Source organism: Podarcis bocagei, assembly GCF_964188305.1.
Source record: "Podarcis bocagei genome assembly, chromosome: 4".
Lineage (NCBI taxonomy): Eukaryota > Metazoa > Chordata > Lepidosauria > Squamata > Lacertidae > Podarcis > Podarcis bocagei.
The window spans coordinates 86914464-86934914 of record NC_138128.1 but is presented as its reverse complement, the minus strand read 5'-3'; the positions used below and the strand labels follow the sequence as shown (position 1 = coordinate 86934914).

The 20451-nt window shown below is 41.2% G+C and overlaps 1 protein-coding gene across 15 annotated transcripts in view; it reads left to right on the top strand.

The window, feature by feature from the left end:
• The window catches only part of LOC308585812 (uncharacterized protein), a 229543-nt gene that overhangs the window by 71150 nt on the left and 137942 nt on the right, over window positions 1-20451 (top strand). For 2 of the 15 annotated variants that reach the window (XR_014007575.1, XR_014007576.1), the window contains exon 1: window positions 16433-16541. The exons of 10 other annotated variants lie outside the window; for them this stretch is intronic. The gene's annotated coding sequence lies outside the window, so the exon portion shown is untranslated. 3 more of the 15 variants (XR_014007578.1, XR_014007579.1, XR_014007577.1) reach the window with 2 other exon arrangements.

Genomic DNA, 20451 nt, shown 5'->3' with positions numbered 1-20451 from the left:
TATACAGCTGCCAGCATGGCATGGAAAAGGAAAGAGTGAAGTGGAAGAAAAAGATATTAAAGCATCTTACTGGGACATTGGGACCATCCTTCATAATCAGAGCTGTCCTTGAGAAACTACAGCTCTTCCAGCGACCCTTAGAAAGCCATACTGTGCCACTAAGCGGAAAAACAACAATTATCTTCTGATGGATGGGCAAGATTACAGTATTTCTTATTTTCACTTTTTATAGCTTCAAATAAAAATTTCCACTTGTTTCTTGTTGACTTGCTGCTCCTGGAGGCGACATCCACTTCAGCCAGGAACCCTTTTATGAACCATCACAGACCTTTTCTTGAAGTTTTGCTGGGATTGCTAGTTTTGTCCTTTGTCTAAACAGGTGTAGTTGAATTAAGGCTGCGCTGAATGTTTTCTTTTTTAAATTTCTTTGGACCAGAAATACTACTTTGAGGGTATTTGTGAATGTCTCTTTCGTAATCAAATCCTTTCCTTTTGTTTCTTCATTTCATCCGTCCTTTTTGCTCTTCACTATACTTGTTTATGCTCACGGTTTCTTTTTCTTCCTTGTACTGGTCCCAGTCAACCAGTGATCACATTGTGCTAGGACATCATCATATTCACTATGTAGCCCGGAAATAGCATTGGATAGCATTGAGGACAAAGAAAGCTGACTGAGACTGAAGGCGATACTCCCTGGATCAGCATTGCCCACTGAATGAGCACAAATTGTCAGCCTCTTTCATGAATCACAGACATTTTTTATTTATTTATTTATTTATTTATTTATTTATTTATTTATTTATTTCCCACCCATCTGGCTAGGTTTCCCCAGCAACTCTGGGCGGCTTCCAACAAAACACTAAAATATAATAACCTATTGAACATTAAAAGCTTCCCTAAACAGGGGCTGCCTTCAGATGTCTTCTAAAAGTTTGGTAGTCATTTTTCTCTTTGACATCTGGTGGGAGGGCGTTCCACCGGGCGGGTGCCACTACCGAGAAGGCCCTCTGCCTGGTTCCCTGTAACTTGGCTTCTCGCAGCGAGGGAACCGCCAGAAGGCCCTCGGCGCTGGAACTCAGTGTCCGGGCAGAATGATGGAGGTGGAGACGCTCCTTCAGGTATACTGGACCGAGGCTGTTTAGGGCTTTAAAGGTCAGCACCAACACTTTGAATTATGCTCGGAAACGTACTGGGAGCAAGTATAGGTCTTTCTAGACTGCTGTTATATGGTCTTGGTGTTATATGGTCTCCCGCTCCCAGTTACGTCTAGCTGCTGCATTCTGGATTAGTTGTAGTTTCCGGGTCACCTTCAAAGGTAGCCCCACATAGAGCGCATTGCAGTAGGCCAAGTGAGACATAACTAGAGCATGCACCACTCTGGCGAGGCAGTCTGCGGGCAGGTAGGGTCTCAGCCTGCGTACCAGATGGAGCTGATAAACAGCTGCCCTGGACACAGAATTGACCTGTGCCTCCATGCTGTGAGTCCAGAATGACTCACTAATGACACTAATGAGCCTTTTGGCTCAGTCCTACTTGGAACTGGTACAAGGCATTGTTGAAGCAGGAGAACACACCATGTGGATGCCACTCAAATTGAATTGCCCATGGTGAGTTCTCCATACACAACCCAAGTAATGTTTAAGAAATATTACCATGTGAAGCACACCTAATGTCATTATCTAATTTTAAAAGCACAACAGTTCTAAAATAACAGGGGTAGGGAAACTGACCCTTCAGATGTTGTCGGATTCCATCTCCCATCGGCCCCATCCAACATGGCCAGTGGTCAGTGATGATGGGAGATATAGTCTATCAACACCTGGAGATGAATAAACGAATCAATGTACCAGTGTAAGAGTGATGCATCTCTTTGGATCCTAAAATAGCACTCCTATTCAGAAACTGTTCACAACTTTCTCACGGCATACAGTGGTGCCTCGCAAGACGAAAATAATTCATTCCGCGAGTCTTTTCGTCTAGCGATGTTTTTCGTCATGCGAAGCATGGTCCGTCGCAACTGCGCCTCTTCAAGTGGCTTTAAGAAAAAAGCGCAAGATGTTTTCGTCTTGCAAAACAAGCCCATAGGGAAATTCGTCTAGCGAAGCAACGCAAAACCGAAAAACCCTTTCGTCTAGCGAGTTTTTCGTCTTGCGAGGCATTTGTCTTGCGGGGCACCACTGTACTGTGCAAGGTTTTGGAAGATTCCAAATGCAGACCTATGGTATTTGAGATCTGGATTTCAGAACTTTGGGACTTAATGGGCAAACTGACCATCCATGTCCAAGAGAGTTGAACAGAAAACATAACCACTACTTTTCAATCAACCTTGCATAGTTTTATTACATATGCAGAATCACTAGAACGTATAACAAATTGTGAACTGATACATTTGTTTACAAATCTGAAATGGTTTTAAAGTTTAATGTACTTAAACAGACGTTTGCTGCTTTTGCTGGGGGTGGGTTGGATTGTTGAATGTTGACTGTTACTCTTTGTATAAATAAGTGGAAACAATAAAATGTTCAGGAGGAAAAAAAATATATTTCCAGCACATCTTGCTATAATTCCTATTATTTTTGTAAAGTTCAGTGAGTGATTCTGTGTGTGTGTGTGTATCACTGAGGTAAAACTTTTTATATACTTTTTGAGAAGTAGCGGCCTTTTAACCATAAATATTCCCAGGTTGTAAAAGATATGACAGCATTCAAATCCTGTGTGCATTAATAGTTTCTTTTACTTTTTTGACTGATATTTTAATTTAAACAAGATAATATGTACATTTGATCACTTGTGTTCAGTAGTACTAGAGATCAATTTTTTCAAAATCCATTTCTCTCTCCTTTTGCTATCCAGCTTTACAAACATGTTCTTTCTTTAAGATTTTTAAACCAAAGGGGAATCTCAAAAATATTTTAGTTTTAATCACATAAAATGATAAAATTCAGAATTTCTGATGAGATCCTCATATCCTTATGTTCCGTGTTTTTCCCCATTTATCAAAGTTATCTAGCCTCCTCATAGAATTAAATTCCACATTATCAACTACAGATGCTGTTGGAGCTTTAGCTGGAATTGATAGATCCCTATTTGTCCCATAGACTATTTGAAAGAGTAAAATTATTTATTTATTTCAACTTAATGATCCATTTTCTTTGCCCAAAGTATAGAGCTTAGATCAATATCTATATATATTCTTGCTCAAAAGCTTTATTACCATCTTTATGTCTTTGATTGTATAATCAGCTGCAGATATATAATACACACTTTCACTTTTCTCCTGCATCTCCTTCCTCGTTGTGTATAGTTGCCAGTATGTTTTGGGAGACATCGGAGCAAAACTCCCCCCCCCCCAAAAAAAAACCTGCCTCATTTATTATCCTCTTACTTTCTGGCTGCCTGGCACCAGCAGGAAGGGCCCAAAAGTATTTGACTTCCGGAGAAGCTGCTATGGCGAACTGCCGATCCCATGGTAGCGGATGCCAGCCATGCAGTTAATTAAGGATAATTTGGGAGTAATTATCCTTGCAAGCACCACACCACACACCCCGGGTTGGGGGAGTGAGAGTTTTCTCTCGCGGATCGTCCGATAAGTGCTTCTCGCTCTGATGGAATGTAGGGGCAAGGACACAGAGGGCATAGCACTGCACATATTGGAAACTCCCCAATGCGGTCGCCATGAGCGGAGGTATCTCTGTTTCTTTTAAGATGTATCTGAATTTGGACTTAAGAAACAGATGTGTTTTGGAAGAAGGAGAAAGATAACCTTCTAAATGAATCAGCCACTGAGTGCCAAGGTTTTGATCTGGAGAGGACTCTGGTTATTGTGATTGGAATGCTGCGTAAGTGAAGGGGAGCCTTTGTTCTTTTTTTTTACATTATTTTTGCTGTGCTATGAATTGGCAAGCCTTCACTGAAAAAGAATCTATTATTAATGGAATGAAATTACTAATGGATTACAACTATATAGGGAATGCAAGAGGGATTCAACAAGAACTTATAATTTTCTTTATGGAGTGCTTGAAAGAATAGATTGTGTGAAATACTGTGATGATTTGTAACATTGCCAACTAAAGAGACCTCTAGTTCTGATTTATTACGGTTTTGGTGAGACGCCTGCTTGTTAGAAGAAGCAAAAAGAGATAAACACTGGAAGTTAACCAGAAGTCGCGGCTGGACGCTGGATTGCTTTCAGTTTCAGAGAGGCAAAATGGAACTGTGGCATACCTACAAATGAGTTTTCAAAGGAGGGGCAGTGTTGAAGAAAATTGACTGATTACAACATGAAGGAAAAGAAGAAGGTAAACAAATATTTCACACAGCTACAGGATATAAATCCCCTCTGCAAGCTAATGGATTTGGATTTATTAAACACAATCGAAAGTCATGGCATTAGTAGCTGCTACAACAAAGGATTAAGATCGGAATTGTGGAACTTGGACTAATTAAGAGAATTGGCGCAGGATCAAGGAATAACATCACCACCTGATAGCCGGAACAGGGAAAGTCATCCAAAAATGTTTAATTTGGAACTGTTTAATTGGCTCTTTTGATTGTATTATGATTTGGCATGATTGGCATTGTATTAATGTGGCCCCCGTTGGATTGTTAGTAATGAAAAATTTATAAAAAATTATAGAATCATAGAATCATAGAGTTGGAAGAGACCACAAGGGCCATCGAGTCCAACCCCCTGCCAATAATAAAATAAAAATTATTATTTTAAAAAACAAAAGTAATTGACTTTAATATGCTTAATTCTTTATAGCAGAAATGGGGAACCACAGGGTTGGATGCAACTCTCCAAGCCTCTCGGTCCCTGGGGAGTCTCCCTAAGCCACACTTCCCTCCAGCCCTGCTTTGCACCCTTCTTTAGTGTTCTTGCCTGGCTAGAATGTCTCATTGAACTCTTGACAACTCATCTTCCTTGCCTGGATTGAAAGGGGAGCTTAGTCTCTACAACAGTTGTACAAAAGTAAAATTTGTGTTCATTGCTCTGCCCATTTTTGCCTGACCAAACCCACTTCTGCCTTTGGCCTTGCCAGACATTGGCCTGTGGCCCCCAGAAGGTTGCCCAGAAGAGAATGCAGGTCTCTGGCAGGAAAAAGTTCCACATTTCTACTTTATAGGATTGTGTGGTAAGCCCCTGTTATGGAAATTAGGCCTGAAAAGTCATTTAACTTTGGATAGATCTTGCGTCTTGTGTTAAATGTTACATGTTCTCAGGCCTTTGGAGAGTCCACAAGCTCAGGTTACATTTTTGTCCCAGCAAGTTGTGTGTGTGTGTGTGTATAATCAGGATGTTTGGTGAAGTTAAAAAAAAATGGAATTTGTACCCTTACTTTTTTGAGGGGCACCTGGATTCAGCACATTCGTAAATTAACCAAGATATATTTTGCAAAGCTAAAAGAAACCTACTTTTCACCTCTTGTCTATTACTATTTTCGTCTGTTTCTTTCAAACAGTGTGAATTATTATTTTCTTGCACCTCTGGCAGTCTGCCATAACCCTTGGTATTGAATTCCCATAAGGGTGTAGTGCAGAATGTACATCCATTGTTGCTTTTATGTGCAGAGTAATGCATATAATAGATGGAAGGATAAAAGCCTGAGGAATCATCACCTTTGATAGAAACCAAGAAGAAGAAAAATAAGGAACCCAAAGGAAAAATGTATTATCTGCACCTAAACCAAAAAGCATCAAATGAACAATACAAGCATCATAGTGATCACAGAGATGGCAAAACTATGAACATTAATCTGATAGATTGCAGAAGTTTTGTCTAAATCCTATGATACTGATACGATGGGTGGGGGGACAGACTTGGAACAAACAAATAAAATGCATTTTTATCATTGAAATAAAACAAGGAAATATATATGCATTCTTGTAAGCTGTATGCCATCTTACTTAGTGCCTTGCCTAATGACAATGAATGCTGATTGATAGATGGGCAGCTGCAGTCACTTAGAAATGCAAACTTAACTTACATGTCAGGATGGGTACTGAGGCCTGTGAGCTGCCCTTATCTGTACCAAATGAATAAAGAGGCAATATTGAACATGGGCAGAGGAAAATAAATAATGCAGATTTTTACAGCTGCCTGACCAAAAAATAGCATAGGGAACTGCTGTCGCCTTTCAGTGATTGATGCTTTTTCGGTCTGCTGCTACTTGTGTTCATAGTCTGTTTCCCATCTGCTAAACTGGTACATTTGTAAATAAACAGCTGATTACCAAAGGCAAACTTTTCTCCTCGTTAAGAAACCTATGAGCTCTTCTGCCACTTGGAGAAGTGGGTACTCCAAAGACAGTGCTCTGTATGGGCTCGGAGGTTACGCTATAACTGCAGGTTACATAGGTGGTAATGGTAAGCATTTCTGGTAAAACAGAAGCAAGGAAAGCAGCATTCACTTTATGAACCATAAAGGCCTTCTACTATTGCCATGGCCTGCAGACTGCCAAAGAGAAGATGACAGTGTAGTACAGGGGCAGATGAGGGCCGTCGACCTGGGAAAGTAGCTCATCTAGGAGAAGGAAAACTGATCCTAAACCTTCACTGCTATGTGGGATATCTTCAGGAGAAGAAATGGCTAAGGAGTAAACTAGAGTGGAATCCCTAAGACCGTTGAACTGTTCTGGCAATTTCTGCAGCCAAGATGGTGCCTAACCTGTTGGTCTGCTTTCCTTTGGATCACATCAGTGGGGCTGAGAGGAGGGTCTTGTCATCTGGGCAGCCCAGGACCTCCATAAAAGCTTACACTCTGGGGAGGTCACTTCTGTGCTTCTAATGCAGTGTTTTGACTTCACCCTTGGAGTCACAGCCCATTGGCTCTTGAAACAGACAGATGCCAACAACCCTGTCATACTGGCAGAAAATTTCTACATAGAGCAGGGAAGGGAAAACCATGACCCTTCAGTTATTGTTGAACTTCAACTCCCATCGGCCCCAACCAGATGACCAATGGCCCATCAACATTTCAGGAGCCACCAGTTCCCCATCCCTGAAGCAGAACAAGCACCTCTACCCACTCATACGTCTTTTTCTTTTGTACTTCCCCATAATACCAGGGCCCCTCCATTAGCTTTGATACTGCCAGTGGAAATCTGAATCTGGGCAGGCCTGTCACATGTCTGATTTGGGAAGCACAGTCATAGAGCTCAATCTTATTTCTTAGGCAACAGAAGTGACTTGGGCTTTTTGAAGTCTTGCAAGCATTTGTGAGACTGAAAAATAAAAAGAGTTCCAGATAGCTGCTTAGCTTTCCTATGGTGTTGCAAATGGCAACCATTTTTAATTTATTTGCAGGCTGACTTTGGGTTGGCTTGTTGCTATTGACTTCATGTCTTTATGAGAAACAGCTCCACTTTTAATGTAAGCAGCAAATTGTCACAAGGGAGTGGATGGCAAGTTTTCTCAAATTGTAAATAAATTATATTTGTATACTGTCATTACGAAAATTTCTCCAGAGGTTTCAATGGCTCAAAGCTACAGCTACTGTAGACCACCCTTTCAGGCAAGATATTCCCCCCACTTTTAAAATTAAAATATTACTCTGAATATTTTCTTAATTGTCCCTCATTACTCTGTTTACTTCATTTGGTAAAGTACTGTTGTTAACATACATCAGAACCTAAACTAAACTAGCTAACTTGCATTTAGCTCTTGTTGTTTTCTATCTGCAACGTGCCCGTTTACTTTGGGAATGGTTGCATCTAGATTTCAGGGTTTGGCAAACCCCCCCCCCCATCCAGCACTTCTCCTGTATTCTTTAATTTGTTTTCATATCAATGAGCATAGACTCCCGATGTATTTACCCTGGGATGTGCACAACACACATTACTCCTGGTAAAACTTTTGCAGCTGCTCTAGAGTTCCTCACATTTTGCTGAGCCAGGTGTCTCCAAACTGACCTCTGTTTTAAGTAGTGTTATCAGACCTAGGTCTCAGGTCCAGACCCTGAAATCTCAGGCTCTGGGATGCTCCTGACCTGGCAACCCTACTTTTAAGAGGGTTTTGATGGCATCCATAAGATATGTGAAACTCACTCAAGCAACTATCTCAAGGCTTATTGAAACCCTTACCCAAATCCAGACTCCACAACTGTATGGGGTTGTTGTTGTTGCTGGATAGATAGCTGGACCCTGGCAAAAAAATGTGGAGTATGGTGAAGAAATGATTGGACAAGAGGGTTGAGTATCCATGGGGTAGTAGCCCATCACTGTTGACAAGCAGCATCCTTCAAGCATCAAGGTGGGAGCATCTTGGTCAGCCACATTGAATGGGCTATCATACATCTTCAGCCAATAACCAATATCATGCTATCAAGGTGGAGGTAACAACGCCATTGCAATAGGCATTCTTTACTAGCGAGTCTGGATTCATGTTTGAATTGAACGTTGTTTGCCCCCAAGAGCCATCTTTCTGAGCCTGAAAATGTGAGCCTCAAAAAACAACCTACAATAAAGTACAGTGGTGCCCCGCAAGACGAATACCTCGCAAGACGGAAAACCCGCTAGACGAAAGGGTTTTCCATTTTTGAGCTGCTTCGCAAGATGATTTTCCCTATGGGCTTGCTTTGCAAGACGAAAACGTCTTGCGAGTGTTCCGATTTTTTTTTTGCTCCCCCCCTTTTTCTAAACCGCTAAGCTGCTAATAGCCTTTTAGCCGCTAATCCGCTAAGCCTTTAATAGCCGCTAAGCGTTTAATAGCCGCTAAACCGCTAATAGCGCTAATCCGCTAAGCCGCTAATAGGGTTGCTTTGCAAGACGAAAAAACCGCTAGACGAAGAGACTCGCGGAACGGATTAATTTCGTCTTGCGAGGCACCACTGTAGTGAATAGATAATGAAACATAGCAAGCAACCCTATGATTTGCTCACCTCCAGAATTATACTGCCTCAACTTTGAAATACAAGCCAGCTCATTTCCCCCCTTTTTCTTTTGTACTTTAGGTTTATACTGTTGTTCTCCGTATACATCTCTAAAGATTAATATGAATATGTGTGCATAAGTGTGCATTATTCCTACCCTGCTCTCCATGTCAGAATGGAAAGTAAATCAAGATTGGTGGAAGCTGGTCAGGTTGATTAACAGCCCCCAATTAAGTTAATCCCCAAATGAAGGAACTTAACACTTTTTAATTCTTTCTATTGGACAGCACAGATCTCAATACCTATTACACAGTTGGCCAATGGGGACCCAGAATGTGTGGCTTGTACTTTGTCAACCTCCCAGCAGGCACTGTGGGACACAGCTAACAATATATCTGGTGTTTCTTTTCTTTTTTTAAGTGTGGATCTGTCTGCACAACCTTTTAAGTAATTTATGAGGGAACATTTAAACTGCATATATCAAAAATAACAACATGTGATTACTTATATTAATGGGAATTTCATGCTACAACGATAATCTCACAGAGGAAATGTAAATTTTAAGCTTGGCTTGTAAGCAAAGCACACACATTTACTCATGTGTGTCTGTTCTGCCCAATTATGTAAAAATCACAGACATGGGGATGTGAACCTCCTGTACAATGTAAACTAGCCAAGGTAACAGCACAGTTGTCACATGCTGTTGAAAAATAGATACTGCAGAACCTCGCTAATGTTAAAAGAATTATGCTAAAGCAAGCGCCGTGTGCAGTTGTACCACCGAGGTGTTGATATGAAACTGTGCGAGTGGGACCTGTGAATAAACAGTGCAGCGCATCCCCGGTGAAGTACAGGTTAAATTCAGGGCCTGGTGCCAGTTATTCCATCCTTCATCTGTCCCAGTCTTCCCTTTCCCCACTATGGCAACTTGAGAGCACAGACCTGAACAGCCTCAACTCACTAAAATCTGAGGGTCAATCTCTGGTATCTCCTGCTAGTGAAACATCTTTCTGAAACCCTGGAAAGCCATTGGCAGTCACTGTTAATAATTCTGAGCTGGATGAACCAATGGCAGCTGCCTATGTTCCCATCCTTATCGGCTGTAAAGCAGGGCTGAGGAACCACACATTATTTTGATAGCAGGGAAAGGACTAAAATGAGAGGGAAACCTGAGACTGAGGTGTCATTTATTTTCAGATCATTATTACGGTGATGTACTTTGTAATAGCTGGTGTTGCTGTCAAAAAGGAAATAAGGAGCACTACTGGGTCATCCAAGGATTCATCTAGATGAGCAACCTGCTCCCAGCAGTGGCCATATAGATGTTTCTGCAATGCCCACGGGAGGGAATGATGTGTTTAAAATACACCAGCTTTTGTTCACATATGGTACTCATGGTATGCAACATATTGAATAGCGGAACGTTAAATACAGGCCATCCTTACCATACACTGTAGACAAATGTGCCCTCTGCCACCTATAGATAGAACTGTCCTGCATTAAAGTGGGTTCTTGGTACCCAAATGTAATCAAACCAAAGTGAGTTCTGAATAACCTTCCCCAATTACTAATAAGGAAAGGGGGAGTTGTCCACTTCATGAGATAAATGTAGGGTGTCAGGTATTTTCTTGTCCCTGAAAATTTTCCTTAATCTTTCATCTTTTTTTTTTTGAAACTGAGCGATTCAGAGTAATGTGTTACTTTGGGCTTCATATTTAGGGATGCCAGAATGACCTCCTGACAATTTCAGAGATGAAGGCACATCTTAAAGCAATATATTCATGATTGGAATGGTGAGGGGCGGGGCAGGATATTTACTTTTTTCTACCATCTCAACCATTTCTTATTAGCTGCTGTAAAGATGAAAAACATTCCACTTCTGATTCCTTTCTCTTTCTCGGCCCCCTTTTTGCTTTTTTTGATTGAGTAGGTCAGTAATGTAAACTGATAAACAGTAGGGAAACATGATCTGGACATGAAGACTTTAATCAAGCACATCGTTTTAGAATAGCCCTCAAGTTAAAAAGGGGAAATGGCGGGGGAAGTGAAGAGAGATATTCCTAGATGTCTGAACTTGAATCCTTGCTTTAGTCTAAAAAGTTGCATTTTATGCTGAAAAAGTGTGCAGCATCAGTAAAACTCTAGGAGAAAAAATCTCCTAATCCTTTTCAGATATGCTAAAATTCTTACATAAGTTTTTCCAGAACAGAAACATCTGCATGCACTATATGTGGATTTAAGTTTGCACACATAGAAAATTCAGTATGGAAGAGAAACATTCAAGCACAGTCTTCCCCCAGCCATGATAGTTTTCTATACAGTGGAACCTTGGTTGTCAAACATAATCTGTTCCGGAAGACCGTTTGACTTCTGAAACGTTTGACAACCAAGGCGCAATTACCGGTTGGCAAAATCCATTGAAAAAATGGAGAAATGCGCCTCGGAAGCTGTTCGACTTCCAAGGCGCATTCAAAAACGGAAGCATTCACTTCCGGGTTGTCGGCATTCGGGTTCCGAATTGTTTGGCTTCTGAAGCATTGACAATCAAGGTTCCCATGTATATGAACATTCCATCTTATGAGCTAGTGGCTCTAACCACTAGCAACACAATCCTATATGTGTCTAGTTGGAAGTAAGCCCCACTGAGTACAATGGGATTAACTCTCCATGTATAACATTTCAGTCTAAAATGATGCAGCTCAGACCTGGGTTTACCACCTGAGTTGGCCCCAGAGTGAAATCCAATGGGGAGACCCTGAATGTCTATATTGATTTGAAACCTATTGCTATAACTTTGATGTTGCCATAGCACCACTGGGTCTTGATATACCCAGGGTAGAATTTTGTATTAATGGGGTTGAATGCATCATATTCCCGAGTAATTACTAAAGAAACAGCTGCAGTTTTCACCAAACTATTAAAATAAATAAATAAATCAGAGTTTATTTCTAACCCCACCCCCACCCCACAGATTTGGAGTATTTCTGGAAGAACTTCTGTCTCTCCTATTATTGCTCCCCAAATTTACCATTCATTTTGGTTTTTATAGCTTCCAAAATCATTCATATTTGCATAGACCCCTTGGCTGAATATACATTTTACCTCGCACCTGATTAGAAAGAAATACACTCTCCCTAGGTTGGGAAGCGTACATCAAACCCAGGAGATAAAACAATGCCTTGTGTGTCTTTGTTGTTGCGCTTTAATTCTGTTAATCGCCCTAGGTAAAGATTAGCTGCTGTTGTCAATTTAATTCAGCTTCAAACAAAGCAACAAGGTCACTACCCCCCCTTTTTTTTAGCAAACAGGATTGAGTTGTCATGTAGTCCTAATAGGCAGCACAGGGAATCATTAGTCCACCTCGGCTCCCTGACTGATGGGCATTTCATTTCAATCATCTGACTGAGCTCTAGCGGTCCAGTACTATTGACACCATGTCAGGGCTGAGAGTAGATGCCTTAATCGCCTCAGACACTCTCTGCATTGATTTGACAAGTTGCTGTAATGACCTTCTTGCTTCCCCCCCCCCCTTCTTTCTGAAGGATTACTGTTTACCCAGGGAGGTGCCTGGGACTAAATGCACCGCATTGTCATGGAAACTATTATTGTTGCATCTCAATCCCATTAACGCCGTGGTGTGTGACATTGATATGAGACACTGAATATTTCAATGGAGTTCAGGCCACTTCAATAACACTAATCTCTCCCCATTAATCAGGCTTTACACAATCCACAAAGAGTTTTCCCCGTGGTTGAACCAGGAGGAGGTATATAAGTGCTATTTGGTGGTTAATTTTCACGAATGATCCTTAACGTTCATTTTTTATATTCATCTCCAAATTGAATTATATAAGGAGTGATTGATTAGAACATGCATTCAGTTTAAGCATGGATTTCTTTTTTGCAACTAATAAGTGAATATAGATAATACAGCGAAGAGTCTTATAGGCTACCAAATTTATTATGGAAGAAGCTTTAGTAGACCATAGCTTACTTCATCAGATGCATGAAGTGTTATCCTGAGTTGTTGGTGCGTATATACACGACTTGGGATGGGGTGGGGATTGTAAACATTGATGTCGGAAGGAAATAAAACACAGAAAACTACAAATGGTCATAATTACCTTAATAACAGTCACCATTCACTCTCACACACAAACCCAGCAGCTGATAACAAAGACATCCTGACATTAGCTAGCCAATTAGCACAAGTAAAGTGAGAAAAATCTGCTGTGCTGATTCAGCATACCTGTGATAGCATTTAATATTTTTGTGCATTGTAACTGTTTCACATCATAGACAGTGTACACACTTCCATTTGCTCTGCATCCAGTGTGCACCCACCACTGTTTTGGGAAGCAGTTGTACACATGGTAGTAACAACACACATCTACCCTTTATCTATCCTGTCATTTCTTAGAAATACTGCATTTTGATCCATTTCCCATCAAGCCACAATTGAACACCTAGCAGCGTTTTAAGTCAACAGTCTGTACATAGCTGTAGTCTTCACTCTATCCATTATGTTGTGTCCTGGGAGGCTGAAATGTCCCCCCACTGGATTTTCTATAATGCCATTTCTGATGCCAGATTTCTATCCATTTATTATTTTGCATAAAAACTGGTCTTCTTGTGCTATGTAGAAGGCAAAATGCCACTGCTGGCAGATCGTATCATATGTCCCATTGGAAGGTGAGCGGGTGAATGAACCCCTGAAATTGTGGGTGGCATTATCAGGTCTTGTTATTATCAGCACACTGTTGGGTAGGAGGATCCAAGGCCACAACCTGATATGGCATCATCACTTTATTGGGCTGGAACACTTTTATAATTTTGTGTGTTGTGGAAGATCCTCATTTCCATGAGTGGCTGGCTTGCCAAACTCTGTGGGGCACAGATCTCAGGTCCCAAGAGCCGATCAGCCAATGGACTGGGGCGGTGATATTGACCAGCACTTAGGCTGTCCAGTGAGAGGATTGTTGATTTACACCATGCTAAACTCAGTGGGCTTTAATCAATAAAGTTATGGCCATCATTAATTTCATCCTAGTTATTGCTGCTGGGCACCAGCACTATATGCTGCTGGTTCAAGCTTTGAGTTGGTGAAAAACCCGTAATCTCTTCTGCCCCAATCCACGCTGCTGTTCCTTGCTTCTCTTTTGTCGTTATGCACTTAACAGCTCATTAAAAATACAGCCCTTGGGTTGCCAAAGGGGAAAATAATATGCATAAATAAATATTATTAATACTGCGTGGCATTCATCTGATTCTTCTGGGGTTAACCTCATGCATTTAAAAATATGTTTTGTGTGCATATTTCATATACAGCACAAGATGTGTGCTGATACGCATGATGCTAGAAAGGAAATGACAGGAATATGTGCTATGTTCAAATAGATCATATAGGGACTTGGCTAAATTTATATTAAGATGACAAGACTCCAACCACGATGCACTCTAAAACTGCTAATAGACAGTATGTTGTCTGTTGTCTCCATAGTACATTACCAGTGATTCAAATTAAGGAGGGAGCAATGCTGGATTATGGTGCGTCACTTTAAATCGAATTGCATTTTGGCAATGTACATGGGCATAATGGAAGATTACCTATCTAGCATCAGCATGTTATTGTTATAATACATTTAGCCACGAGAAATGCAGCACACAGAGAAAAATAGTAATAAATGGCATCCAAATGAGGAGGGGACTAGCTCCTGACTAGCTCCTTGAATGAAGGCCCTCAGGGCTAGCATGGAATATGCACGCTACAGCCTTTACTTGCCTTGTTCTGTCCTTTTCTGTTTGCTACTTGCCTTCTATTTAAATTGAACTTTGCCTGGTTCTTCTAAAATGGAATCTACTCAAGGCATGCTTATGCAACCATATGTCCAATGGTATTTCTGAAGTTTCACATTGTGACTTTCAGGATGTAGTCAGTGGTATCAGAAGCTAGGTCAATGGGTAGATATCAGGTATCAATTTTTTTGCCATCTGCATTTTTTTTGGGGGGGGTGTCATGATCTGAGCACTGGGCAGAAAGCCCTGGTCAAATAGCTGAATAACAGGTTCTCCCTAGAGAAGAAACATGAGCGAACACCCTAGAAAACTGGAGCCCGGTATGCTTTCTCTCTTCCCTTGAGTGGTCTCACTCTTTGGAGAATAATATATTCCTCATACCAACATGTCAGAGAGATGGGGGAAGCAGGGAGAGAGAGGTCACACTCACTTTTGTGTCCTCAACCTGTTATCCTCACAGGAATACAGCGTTCAGTGTTGAGGACACTGTTGAAAGGAGCCTGAAACTTTTTCACATGCGAAACTCCTTGAGGAAATAGGGCCAGTTTTCTTAGCTGTCAGTAAAAGTGCTAGTTTTTGCCTGAAGACAGTCCAACATTCAAAAGTGTGCTGGAAGTGATTTGAACATATGCCTACTGCATTTAATGTATTGTAAACCGCTTTGAGATTTCCCCCCTTAAAAATATAAAGTGGTATAGAAATAAACATCATCATCTCATCATCATCATTACATTAGAGGCATTTGTTTTTAAGTCAGCGAATGAGTGCTGAAATGGCTCAGGGTCACAGTACCACAAGGACTGCCTCTCCCTATATGAACTGGACCCTACAATCATCATCTGATGCCCTGCATTGTGTGCCTCCTCCACAAGAGGTCTGGAGATCGGCAACACAACAATGGGCCTTTTCTAAGTTGGCTCCCTGTTTGTGGAATGTTCTCCCCAGGGAAGCTCACCTGGTGCCTTCATTATACAGTGGTACCTCAGGTTACAGATGCTTCAGGTTACAGACTCCGCTAACCCAGAAATAGTACCTCGGTTTAAGAACTTTGCTTCAGGGTGAGAACAGAAATCGTGCAGCAGCAGGTGAAAATGTTTCTCTATAACCAGGCCTTTGGCTGATTAACATTCCATGCGCTTTTAAATGTGTTTGTAGGAGGAGGGTTATTGGTTTGTTCTTGTTCTTATTACGTATTTTGTGTTTTCACTATTCATGTGTTGCTTGTGTGAAGGGGGCCCATGCATAGAAAAGGGGGCAGTGGGGCAGTTTCCCTCTCCACAGGTGCCCATGCATTGGACATGTATGGCTAAGTTGTCGGAGCCTTCACGCACTGGCTTCCCCAGCTCAGACATCCCATCCCTAATACTGGTGTCAGTCAGATTAAGCTGTGCAACCTTAAGGGCAACCTTAACAGCAATGATGTTCTACTGCTCTTTTCTCTATGGATTCTGTTCATGTGGGTAATACATGAAGGGAAGCCAGACATTCTAAGTATTGTAGAAGTGGTTGGAATCTACATTTTCTGCTCTGAGAACAAATGTCTCAGAATGCAGCAGGGGCATGTTCAAACTGGGTCCGCCCCACTTTGAAAGATGGCCCCATGTGACTTTCATCAGTTCCCATCCCCAGCCTTCGGCCCAGACCTGGATGTGGGTAGAAACCAACACACCTAAGGAAAGAGGCAGACATCTGAGCCAACAATGGGGATTGTTGCCAAAGCTGCTGGCTCACAAAGGTACGGATGTCATCTCCTAGTAACACAGAAACAGAGATGGGCTACAGTTGAAGAGGAAGAGAGGAAGGAAACAGGAGTTGTGGGCACAAGAGTCCCACAGGATGGAAAGAGGGAGGAAGCAGGAAACAAGGAAAGACAAAGGTGCAGTTCAACATCTACACAAACCCACTGGGAGACTGGGAATGCAGTGTCATCAGTGTGCAGAATGATGTCCACCATTATCTCTTCTATGAGATGCTATGGAAGATCTGAGCCATCATACACTTTTTCTCACTTGTCCTTTGTTAGAACATCTTCTGTCTTCGTTGAGATCATGGTAAAACCTTATTGGGTATCCTTTTTTTGCTAGGTTTCCCCCTAAATGTAACACTGAACTCATTGATGCCTATAAATGTCTGTGTATGAGATTTTTTATTTTATTTGCAAGGTAAAATTGTATAGCAGTTATTGACTTAGACTTGAACTTTCTAACTACAGTCATAATTCAATTGTTTTTGAATTATCTAAAATACATAATTGTTCATAGGCTGGCACTGTCAGTTTTAACTTTTAAAGAAAGTGTTGTTAAGCTGATGAATATTATCTAGGAATTCAGCAAAACATAATTCTCTGCTCACCAGTTACTAGAATTTGGCTATTCTACTAAAACATCCATTTCCGCCCTGGTATCCTCCAGATTTTTGGGACCACAGCACCCATCAGCCTCAGCCAGCATGACCAGTGGGCAGGGATTTGGGGAGTTGTAGTACAGCATTGTTTTGAGAGCCCCAGGTTGGGAAAGGATGTACTAATGGAACAGTGACCTTTCTATTATAATATGTAATGATCGGGCAATACAGTATTGACAGTTACAACCCAGCTGCCATTCTGTTCTAGAAATATTCTCCCCCCACCTGTGTTTTTTCCATACTTCTTTATCTTGCTGGGTTTTTTAAAAAGGTTACTAGTGTCTGGCACATAAAATTGACCCCCCTCTTTGTACTTCCACTTTTTAATATAACTTACCCCTTTTATGCAAGCACCTTTTTTATACAATTCTCTCCCTGCACCCACTTCCTTGAGTATATACTATTAGCTTTCTAAATTGGTGGTGCCTTTTTTAATTAGAGGCACTACTGTCAACATTTTTTCCTCATAAATTTCTATTTTTGTGCCCATTCATCTTTCATTTGTCCTTTCTTGTGTTCCTACAGTTCACTTTCTGTCTTTAAAAAATGCTGCTTTCCTAACTCGGACATCTGTCTATGGCATTCTAACTTCCTTATGATATTCCCTTCTTTCTGTGGATGTACAATGTTTTCATCTTTACTCCTTTTATTAATTATGCCCTGTATTCCCACTTTCTGTTCATATGGTTTATAATTCTTCCCCATAGACTATCAGCAGTCATGTATCACTCTTCTATATTTTCCCCATCGGTCCCAGAAATTTGTGTGTGATTCAATCTGTGATTCTCCGTTCCCTCACAAAATGCTTAATTGTTCAGTTACCTGCATTCTTAAAGTTAATGTTCAGTTGTCACCAACAGACTCAGATTCCCACTCACTGCATTCCCTGCCTTCCAGTTCTGAGAGGAATGCTCATTTTGCTTAATCAATTAAAAACATGGCCCACTTAATTGGTCAGCAGACCTTTTTTATAGTATGCATTTGTGATCAGAAACACAGACATCAACATAGATAAAGCATCCCACCCAAGGCCAGGTCAAAATCCTCCAACCCCAGTTCCCTAGCTCTATTCACTATAAAATTGGGGAGGCAGGCATTTCAGCAGTTTTCAGGGTGCAAATGTAATTTAACAGAGGTCTCAGGAACTATGTCAACCAGGCAACTAACATTTTTTATTTCCTAGAAGGCCTCATTCCAGTGGATATTAGAAGGGGCCAATAACAGCCACTAGAAAATAATGGAACTGTTTTTTGTGAGTGTTGCCATTTGTTTACCCAAACGCACCATGGTACAGAACATTATGGGAAATTAGAAATGGCAACTGTCAGTTGGACAGTGCTTCAAAGAGCTCTGGTAAATTGTGTCCACCCCTTGTGAAAATTATGCCCCTCCAAAGCATGAAAAAGTAGAAGAAATCTCCCCTTTTTTGCTATCAAGCCCCCCCCCCCCAATTATTAGTGTGAACTAATTTGCCTTTCAAAGGTTTGGTCCAGGTCTGATTCCAAACTCTCTCTCACCCAGGAGGTAGTACCTTTTCAATTTAGATACCTTCTCTGGTACCCTGTTTTTAGAAGTACATGTAATAATGATGTGAATGATTATGCCTTTTCCTTCAAAACTATTTTATTCATCAGATTTCATCAAATAACTAATTGATTAAAACTCATATATTTTATTTACTAATGTGCCTTTCTACTCAAAAGCTAGCATATTTTTGTATTATTGCAGGCTTAATTAGGTTATAGTCACAACTCTGGGCCAAATACAAATTCCTTGTAAGGAAAAAAATGTATTTCCACCTCAAGATTTCTTTGCATTAAGCGAAGAGAGAGAGAGAGAGACACACACACACGCAGTGTATATATATATATATATATATGCAGGTTTTGGTATCTTCGGGTGTCTTCCCGTGTAAGAGTTGGGGTGTCTAGGCGACGTTTCGACGAGGTCTCACTCGTCATCTTCAGGCTGGTGCTTTCGGCTTCTTGTTACTAGAACAGAGCAGGATCTCAGTGTTTGAGTTCCTATAAATACTGTTGAGGGGGTGTGGTGTATAGCCTCCAACGTTCTGGGCAGAGAGGAAGTTCCCAGGTTAGTGTGCCTTTTCTTCTTTTGTTCCTTAAAAGGCACACTATCCTGCTCTGTTCTAGTAACAAGAAGCCGAAAGCACCAGCCTGAAGATGACGAGTGAGACCTCGTCGAAACGTCGCCTAGACACCCCAACTCTTACACGGGAAGACACCCGAAGATACCAAAACCTGCATTCCTGTACCCGTGAAAATCTACGAAAGCAAATATATATATATATATATATATATATATATACACACACACACACACACACACACACACACACAGTATATATATATAACCAAGTCAATCCCTGTCTGCAGCTCATGGTTTAATAAACATATAGACAATGTTTGTTGTTGTTGTTTTTTAAAAAAGACGGGATGAAACAGGAACGTAAGCCAATCCCCACACTGACTTCATGAAGATATAAAAGTATTTAATGACCAGGTGGAATGGTCACAGAGGTTGACTGAGATGGCTGACGAGCTGTTGGGCACTTTTAAATCTTACTAATTTTTACTTTTATTAGCATTTTGCATACTTTAAACGTACAGTGGTACCTCGGGTTAAGTACTTAATTCGTTCCGGAGGTCCATTCTTAACCTGAAACTGTTCTTAACCTGAGGTACCACTTTTAATGGGGCCTCCCGCTGCCACTGCACGATTTCTGTTCTCATCCTGAAGCAAAGTTCTTAACCTGAGGTACTATTTCTGGGTTAGCGGAGTCTGTAACCTGAAGCGTATGTAACCTGAAGCATATGTAACTTGAGGTACCACTGTATTGGCAATTTGCTTTGACTTACAACTTCACTCACCCTGAAATCCCTTCTGCTCTTCATGATGAAGCTTGTGAAGAGAGCAGTTCTAAGAGTGGATGGGACACACTTGGATACTGTAGAGTTTACTCTTCCACATTCACAGTTGGAGGGAGAGTTCCAAGGTTGGAGACCTCCCTCACGTCTCCTTAGCAGAGAGCTTCACCATCATTGTCAGTGTTCTGAGGGCAGCACGGCAAAAAGAAGGTAGACCGGGGAAGGCTTTGGATCAGCCGGATTCAAAGAAGCCTCATTCTCCAGACACACCTTCAAATCAGAGGGGAAGGCTAAATCAGCCCTGGCATTGTTAGATTTTCATTTTTTAAGAAAGAGAAACTGGTAAGGAAAAATGGGTTAAACACGGGTAAAGAGCCACTTGCCCCAACTCACACAACTTCTGTCAGGGGTGCTGTGTGTCCAGCAGGGCTTTTGAAGTGGTGGCTCCTTCATCACAGACTCTCCCCACCATCAACCCCTGTAAGGTTACTCAGCCAG